Source organism: Esox lucius, chromosome 12, assembly GCF_011004845.1.
Source record: "Esox lucius isolate fEsoLuc1 chromosome 12, fEsoLuc1.pri, whole genome shotgun sequence".
Taxonomy (NCBI): Eukaryota; Metazoa; Chordata; class Actinopteri; order Esociformes; family Esocidae; genus Esox; species Esox lucius.
This window is the reverse complement of record NC_047580.1, coordinates 32,989,573-32,997,775: the sequence shown is the minus strand read 5'-3', so window position 1 is coordinate 32,997,775 and position 8,203 is coordinate 32,989,573.

The window sequence follows — 8,203 nt, the reverse complement described above, 5'->3', positions numbered from 1 at the left end:
AAATATGCATCTACACCTATTGTATTACGTTTTACATTCAAATCAATAAAGCAATTAATAGGCCGATTGTTTACATCTGTTTTTATTTCTGGTGTTAATTACTCTGTCCCCTAAACAATTTATTACTGTAGTAGGTAGGACCCCTATTGAAACATGGTGTGTGGCATAACCTGAGTTAATCATAGAAATACCTAGTTCCAACAAATTCCCAGTTTATAACATTGTTGAAGATTTTCTGTCACATGCTATATCTTTACTACCCCGTGCCCCCCAGAGTAGACCATTCATTTGCAGAGTCATTTTTCTCTTTGACATCAGAGATTTATTTTGTCCTTTGTGCTATCTTTAGCCCTACTCTGTTGAAACTATACTGTTTTAAGAATGTTACAACATCTTATTCAACAGTAATGTATGAATAAGTAATGTATAACCTTCTTTTCAAGGACATATTTGGATGCATTTTGCTTCTAATAACTTAAGGTTATTCTCAAGCTGTGGACTAGCTATGTAGACAGTTTGAGTCATCCACTTTGGAGAATCAATCCATGCACCAATAATAAGAAACGTTTCATATAGAATCTAAAGGTTCTGAATAGAACCCCGAAGAACCCTTTTCATTTAAATGTGCACCCGTAGACTAGGAGCACAAAGAGAAACATTTCGATGTGTCATAATTCCCAAGGATATAAACCATCATTTGTAGCCATTTTGGAAAATATTGCACTTCTAAATAAAACAATAAAATAGCTCACTAATACATTGTGATGTATATATACATTAATTGAATGGTGCTGGACATTCTGTAGATATAGGTAAATATTGTAAAATATATATATAAATTCTCTGCCATTCTGTAACATCGACTAAAGTTATTTCCAAATGTGGCTTTATTTCCGACGGCATTATTTCAATTCTGACGGTTCCTTCTCTTTTATGTTCCTAGCCCATAGAAATCCTATTAAATTACTAGGGGCTATGTCATAATCCCCCAGAGTTCCATTTCCAACATTCAAGTGTTCTAGTTCCTAATTCTCAGAGTGTACTATTTGTACTAAGCCCAGAGTGACACACTAAAATATATCTGAGCATTAGAATGCACAGATCTAAAGTCTGTTCCTAGACACAAATCATACCATTTGTTGTTTGTTGTAAGATTCATCATCCTGTCACAATCTTTCACAGTGTACGTTAATAAATGTAAAAAACAAAAAATATTTTAAACTTTGTTATTTCCACTTAAATATTTCAGAGTTGATGAACAATATGTAAACACCTGTGGAAATATAGCTTCATTACAATCCATATGCCAATGCACATTTCCATTGTAGGAATATTTTCCTTTCGACGCAACCTGGCTCAAATTTAGATACGACAGTGGATCTCTGAACACGGTTAAATCTGGGATTTGGAACACGGGTGCTGTTGCTTTTTGAAAGGATAGAAGTCACTTTAAGGGAGGTACAAAAATAAACAAAGGGAGTGGCCTGCAGCAAGACAGAGTTTGAATATTGACTGTGTTGTGTTTTATCACGACGTCTTTGAGACTGGCAACGCCGCAGACCAACTGGACCAAAGTCAACAAGGGACAATCATCAGGAAGACACAGAATCTGTTGAGCGTGACCACGCTGACAATTACAAATTATTTTGGGAAGTACACCATTAGAAATTACTTTCCCCAATGCTATTTGTTATATGATTCACATTTGTTCTTCTTTTTTGTGGTGGAAATCCTACAAATGGCTCAGTTGAACTCTGCTGGAAATGTGGGTTGTCAGGAGGTCCAGCATGCATTGCTCCTAGAGCTGTTGGACTTGGAAAGAGAAAAATCTTTGTAGAATTCCCTGTTTAAAAGGAAGTTGTAAATAGACTGGGTTAAGCTGTTAACTGTACACAAGATGCTAAACTTATAGGATCAGTCACTTTATCGTGGAAGGCCTGCAGGGTTGACAGGATGTACATATTTAGATTCTCAGCATCATCCTCCACATTCAGAAAGACAAACCGTTTTCGTTGGCAGACGCAAAAAATGGTAGGGTTGCAGATTCGACGCCGTGGCAGTGTCATTGTGTTTGCTTTCAATTAACCTCGTCTTCGTGCTTGAATTACTCGCGGTGCTTGGCTGGTGGATCAGACTCACATGCAGCTAACTACTGTATCTGTCCACACAGAAATGTGTGAAAATATGTTTTGTGAACGAGATGTCCGGTAATTGGGTTGCACCCCCTCTCCCTTCCCCTCCCTCACGCCCCCTCCCCCCACCTCCCACCCTCAGCCCACGATCTGGCTTCCACAGTGACATCAGCTGGAGGATGGCGGAGCTGTGTCCTCTTTGTATGATGTGTGTGTGTGTGTGTGTGTGTGCGCTAACCCCTTATTCCCTCACGAGGCTGAGTGTGAATGAACACCCACGTGCTCAGAAAGGAAGACGGGCACCACTGAACACACACACACACACACACAGTAGCAAACAGCAAGCTTCCTGTCGCCTGCCTGCTTGCCTGCCTGCTCGCCTGCCCGCCTGCTGCCATTCCCTCATGTGACTCACTTTTCCAAGGGCTCGACTGCTGGGATCAGTTGCTATGACAACCCCAGATCATATGATAGTTACTCACTGCGAGCGTTCTAACACCTTAGCGGCTTACGGCCGCGGCTTAATGCCGGAGATTTGCCGTGAGTAAAATGGACAGTCTGTGGCGTGTCCCTTCAGATGGCGCGGCAATGCGTCAGATTAAAATGTCTCTCTGTCCGTGTGCTGTGGAACTGGGGGACGGTGGGAATGTCTGTTTGTCTTGCCACGTCATGTGACGAGTGGAAAACAAATCACAACACGCTGTGTTACGTGACACAGCACTTCCTCAGCCTCAGTGTTTGGCTGCTCTTCCTCCATTGCCAGCGTTGTCCTTTATGAAAAAGCCATGATACGTTCATGCTGTGGACCCCCCCCCCCCACCACCCACGCCTCTCTACTCCTCTATCCTCTCTCTCCCTCTCTGTCTTCTCCCCTTCCCTCCATCTCTCATCCCTCTGTCACTGTCACATTTAGCAAACTAAAATAGAAGAAGATATTCATGTGGATAGAATGAAATATAATCTTCACCAAACTATATGATAAAACATTTACTATGATAATACTGTCTGAACACACAGGACATCACATTGCTATACCAAAAAGAGGGAGAGGAGAAGATGAAGGGGGGGGGCAATACGAGGAGGGGAGGAGCTCTCATCCATCAATTAAACAGTGACGTTCTGCATGTGCTGTTTGACCTTGAAGACGACTGCCAGTTCTGTCTTACTCATGCAGTTTTAATTATATATGTTTTCAGGCATATTTCATGAAACACAATACAGTATATTCTACTAAAGCCTTTGGAGGGAGCATTTACTTGTGCGTGTTTGCGTGTGTTTGTTTTATAGCGTTTTTATATGACATTTAGGGAACAGAATCCCCCACAAAGATAGTAAGACCTGAAAATGTGGTCCCTACAAGGTTTATTTAGCCAGTCCTAACCTAGAAAACAGCTTTTTCTTGTTAGGTTTAGGGTAAAAAATGTAACGGGATAAGTGTTACAATTGGGGTTAGGTTTAGGCTTTAAGGAGTTAGGTTTAAGCATTAGGTGTTAGGTTTAGTGTTTAGAGGAATTCAAATAATAAAATAAAGACATATTAAATAAATAATAAATAAAAATAGGAAAGTATTTTGTGGTCCCCACAAAAAATGTTTTATGTGTGTGTGCTGTTAGTTCAGCACTGTCAGGTTGAATTTTGAGGTAATGGAGCATGAAGCAGGGAGCTGATTTACTCTAAAGACTTGAGATCCCAATCAGGAAGATTTACAACTGTAGAAGGTAGGCTGTGTATGACCTGATAAAGACTGGACAAAGAGGGGGAGGCAGAAGGTAGTGGGAAGAGGAGGAACATTGGCAGGAATAGAGGAAGATGAAGAGGAAAAGGGGTATAAAGAGGAAGAGAGAAAGAGGACAAGAGAAGAGGGGGGAACGAATAAGGAGAAGGGAAGAATTGATGTCTCACATCACTGTCCCTCTCACTCCACTGTCCTTCACAGCACTGTCCCCTCTCACATCACTGTCCCTCTCACAGCACTGTCCCCTCTCATGCCACTGTCCTTCACAGCACTGTCCCCTCTCATGCCACTGTCCTTCACAGCACTGTACCCTCTCACACCACTGTCCCCTCTCACACCACTGTCCCCTCTCACATCACTGTCCCTTTCACAGCACTGTCCCTCTCACAGCACTGTCCCTCTCACATCACTGTCCCCTCTCACAGCACTGTCCCCTCTCACATCACAGTCCCTCTCACACCACTGTCTTTCACAGCATTGTCTCTAACAGCACTGTCCCCTCTCACACCACTGTCCCCTCTCACACCACTGTCCCCTCTCACATCACTGTCCCTTTCACAGTACTGTCCTTCTCACAGCACTGTCCCTCTCACAGCACTGTCCCTCTCACATCACTGTCCCCTCTCACAGCACTGTCCCCTCTCACATCACAGTCCCTCTCACACCACTGTCTTTCACAGCATTGTCTCTAACAGCACTGTCCCCTCTCACAGCACCGTCTCTCACTGTCTCTCTCACACACAGACATTTTTACTGTCAAATAGTGGTTGTCTTATCATTCGCCTCTGGAGAACAGTGGAGAGGCTGGTTGCCTGGTCACACAGACGGGACTGTTTACTCCAATGTCTCGGGGGTGTTAGTGTCTGTCTGAGTGTCTGAGTGAGCCAAGCGACTATTCAGAGATCACACCGCCCCCCTGCTGTCCCTTGGCAATGGAATGGTATGGTCCTCCGTCATCTCCGTCAATGACCTGACACACAAACACCTGGGGCTCTGACCCGGGACAGGGGGGTGGGGGGGGGTGTACAACATGGAGAGATGGCATTTTACCGTTAAAACCACAGTGAATACTCCTGAACACACCCACACGCACGCACAAACACACACCCACACATACAAACGCACACACTCACAAACACACCCACACACACACACATACACACACACACAAACGCACCCGCACACCCACACATACCAGCACACAAACACACCCACACAAACACACAGACTGTATCTCTTGTTTCTTGACTGTAACTGTGGCTGTAAATTTAACTGTAACTACTACTTAAACTGCTGTGCTGCTGTAACTATAGCTGTGTATATTCCTGTAACTACAACTGTATCAATTACTATAAATAGAACTGTAACTATTGCCGTAAACATGGCTATGACAACAACTGTAATTATTGCTGTAATCATGGCTGTATCTAAGACTGTAACTGTTGTTGTAACTACATTGTAACTATTGCTGTAATTATAATAGAACCAGTGGCGGCTGCCCATTAGAATGTTAGGGCCTGAGCCCCACTTGTGACCTAATACTCTGCCTCACAGGAGCTCTGGGCACTGGGCAGAATGCCCATTGCTGGGATTGCAAACCAGTTTCTTGCCGATGATGGAGGGCTGCGCCAATGTGATACTAGGGATTTAATCACATGATCATTGCAGCACAGTGTTAATAGGTCATGGTTTGACAGGACATTGCTCATGTCAACACGTGTGACATATCCCCTCTCCCACCCTGGACTGTTCACCCGATAACTAAGCTAGCTTGCTAGCTGCTGTTTTAGTGAATCGTCTTGCGTAGCTAGTAACCCCAGCAGGGTGCTAGTTAAAGTGTCAAAAAAGGTTGTGTTTGTTACAATGGACGAGTGTTACATTGTATAATGTACTACTTGTCGGGTGTTTTTGTGCATGTCTGCTTTTGTGTGCTGCAGTTGGGTGGTTTCTCTTTGAGGGTGGGCGTGGCACCTGTCCTGTCCACCAGAGGACAGGTGGGCGTGGCACCTGTCCTCTGGAGTCCTTTCATCGGTTCCCAATAAAGCCGTGACTGTCTATGCACCGATCAGCCATAACATTATGACCACCAGCCTAATATTGTGTAGGTCCCCCGTTTGCCGCCAAAACAGCCCTGACCTGTCAAGGCATGCACTCTAGACCTCTGAAGGTGTGCTGTGGTATCTGGCACCAAGACATAAGCATCAGATCCTTTAAATCCTGTAAGTGATGATGTGGGGCCTCCATGGATTGGAACTGTTTGTCCAGCGCATCCCACAGATGGTCGATTGGATTGAACTCCGGGAAATGTGGAGGCCAAGTCAACACCTTGAACTCGTTGTTGTGTTCCTCAAACCATTCCTGAACCATTTTTGCTTTGTGGCAGGGTGCATTATCCTGCTGGAAGAGGCCAATGCCCTCAGGGAATACCGTTGTCATGAAAGGGTGCACATGGTCTCCAACAATGCTCAGGTAGGTGGTACATGTCAAAGTAACATCCACATGTATGGCAGGACCCAAGGTTTCCCAGCAGAACATTGCCAAAGCAGGGGTGTCCACGGAGGGCCATGTGTCGGCAGGTTTTCACTCTCTCCTTGTACTTGATTGACTAATTAGGTTACTATGAGGTTAGTTTCTACCCTCACCTGGTTGTTTAGGTGTGAACTGGGAACCAATTCATAGGAAAAAACTAAAACCCACAGACACATGGCCCTCCGTGGAATGGTTTGGAAACCCCTGGCACAAAGCATCACACTGCCTCTGCTGGCTTGCCTCCTTCCCATAGAGCATCCTGGTGCCATGTGTTCTCCAGATAAGCAACGCACACACACTTGTTATATACACTAGGTTAGATGACCCCCTGTTATATACACTAGGTTAAATGACCCCCTGTTATATACACTAGGTTAGATGACCCCCTGTTATATACAATAGGTTAGATGACACCCTGTTATATACACTAGGTTAGATGACCCCCTGTTATATACACTAGGTTAGATGACACCCTGTTATATACACTAGGTTAGTTGACCCCCTGTTATATACACTAGGTTAGATGACCCCCTGTTATATACACTAGGTTAGATGACCCACTGTTATATACACTAGGTTAGATGACACCCTGTTATATACACTAGGTTAGATGACCCCCTGTTATATACACTAGGTTAGATGACACCCTGTTATATACACTAGGTTAGATGACACCCTGTTATATACACTAGGTTAGATGACACCCTGTTATATACACTAGGTTAGATGACACCCTGTTATATACACTAGGTTAGATGACCCCCTGTTAATAACACTAGGTTAGATGACACCCTGTTATATACACTAGGTTAGATGACCCCCTGTTATATACACTAGGTTAGATGACACCCTGTTATATACACTAGGTTAGATGACACCCTGTTATATACACTAGGTTAGATGACCCCCTGTTATATACACTAGGTTAGATGACACCCTGTTATATACACTAGGTTAGATGACACCCTGTTATATACACTAGGTTAGATGACCCCCTGTTATATACACTAGGTTAGATGACACCCTGTTATATACACTAGGTTAGACGACACCCTGTTATATACACTAGGTTAGATGACCCCCTGTTAATAACACTAGGTTAGATGACACCCTGTTATATACACTAGGTTAGATGACACCCTGTTATATACACTAGGTTAGATGACACCCTGTTATATACACTAGGTTAGATGACACCATGTTATATACACTAGGTTAGATGACCCCCTGTTATATACACTAGGTTAGATGACACCCTGTTATATACACTAGGTTAGATGACACCCTGTTATATACACTAGGTTAGATGACACCCTGTTATATACACTAGGTTAGATGACCCCCTGTTATATACACTAGGTTAGATGACACCCTGTTATATACACTAGGTTAGATGACACCCTGTTATATACACTAGGTTAGATGACACCCTGTTATATACACTAGGTTAGATGACACCCTGTTATATACACTAGGTTAGATGACCCCCTGTTATATACACTAGGTTAGATATGAGCGGGTGTCATCCCTGTATTTATGTAGCAGTTAGGCAGCGTGCTAGGTAGCAGAGTGTGTAGGCCAGTATAGAGGTGTAGGGAAGCATAGGTTCTTGGTTTTCTTTATTTCTTTGATTGGACCCCATACACCCTGCCCTTCTCCCACTTTCCCCTGTGTTCAGTGGTTGTGTAAGGCGTTTGACATTGTATGTTTGTATTTGTGTTATGTTACGGTGTATTTAGTAAATGTCCCAGTAAAGGTTACTTTTCAGTTTGTTGTCTTGTCTAGTTTTTATTAGGTTGCTGCACGC